The sequence below is a fragment of the Drosophila rhopaloa genome, unplaced genomic scaffold (genome assembly GCF_018152115.1).
Source record: "Drosophila rhopaloa isolate 14029-0021.01 unplaced genomic scaffold, ASM1815211v1 contig_2, whole genome shotgun sequence".
Classification (NCBI taxonomy): domain Eukaryota; kingdom Metazoa; phylum Arthropoda; class Insecta; order Diptera; family Drosophilidae; genus Drosophila; species Drosophila rhopaloa.
The window spans coordinates 21,713,227-21,714,595 of record NW_025335083.1 but is presented as its reverse complement, the minus strand read 5'-3'; the positions used below and the strand labels follow the sequence as shown (position 1 = coordinate 21,714,595).

At 40.4% G+C, this 1,369-nt stretch overlaps 1 non-coding gene across 1 annotated transcript; it reads left to right on the top strand.

Annotated features, from left to right (window-relative positions):
* Positions 1-366: 366 nt before the first annotated feature.
* Positions 367-437, top strand: Trnag-ccc. Its single transcript has one exon. It is a non-coding gene; the product is annotated as a tRNA-Gly (tRNA).
* Positions 438-1,369: the final 932 nt, after the last annotated feature.

The following is a 1,369-nucleotide window of genomic DNA, read 5'->3' as shown; positions in this document are numbered from 1 at the left end:
ATTGGCTGACGTGAGTGTTTAGCGTTGACGGCATAGAACAAAAGAAATCGCCAGTTGAGTCAGGCCTTGGGAATCCATTGGGGAGTGGGATCCATCACATTCTCCCCCGGAAGAACTCCCACATCAAGGTTCTTGATGAGGTTGTGCATGGATGACCGGACATCCGCCACTATTACTGGCCATTTAGCACCTCTCAATAATTAATAAGGTCATCTCAAAGAACAAATTGTTCTAAAGGAAATAGTATTTAAATATTTAAACTATAATAAACGAAACAAGAAAATAACTTGTGGATTAAGGACCTCCTGACATAGTTTTTGTAAAACAACAGTTATGTTGACTAATTTTTTTCTAACACGTCAGTTAGCATCGGTGGTTCAGTGGTAGAATGCTCGCCTCCCATGCGAGTGATCCGGGTTCGATTCCCGGCCGATGCAATGTTTTTTTTATTTTATAATATTTTCTGTATTTCTTCAAGTAACCTTACTATTAATTTTCTAATATCTCACATTGAAGATTACCATTTGTTAAAACAATTGAATTAAAACTTTAAATGTCGCTTAAATAGAATTGGAAATTATTAAATTTAAAAAAGTTATTACTATTTCGATGTTTTATTGATTGCCAAAAGTAATTATTCCAAGATAAAATCGATGTATTACTATTATTTTTTGACTACATCTAACTGAAACATAAACAAATAACTCAATTACTTTATTTCAAAGGTCACCACTTGTGAAGGCCATCAAAAGCAGTCAATCGTGGCCTATAGAAATTAAATGCCAGACACTATAAACATATTTCATTATCGCGCTCGCTAAAAATGGTAATTTGTCTGGCCAAAAAAGAAGCGGGCTACCCAAAAATCGTATCATAAATAAATTGTCAGCAATTTGCCAAAAACCGAATGAATCTGGCGGCATTATCGCTGGCAATTAGTTGCCAATGGCCAAATGGCCACTGCAAATTCGAATGCGTGGGCGAATAATGAGGAAATCCGAAAATCAGATGGCGTCGATGGTTATCGGCGTGAAAAACAATCGCCCGTCGACTGACTGACTATTGAAAGCATTTGTCGACGCTAGTTTTTGGGGGCGTTCCAGGTGCCGGATTCTGCGAAATACCGCCCACACAAATTCACGGCTGCTTGAACAAATTGCTTTGACACTTTTCCAGCGAACGGCGACTGGCGACCGGCGACTTGGATACACCGGCGATTGTGGACTGGGGTTTTTAGCTCCGAAGTTCGCAGCGGGTGAGCGCCGTTAAGCCCAACTTCGACACTTGAACGCAGGCGCGGGCAGCTTGAAAAATTGCGGATATGTCACACGATTTTATGGCTATATAGTGGGGATCTCCCCGGCAGCAG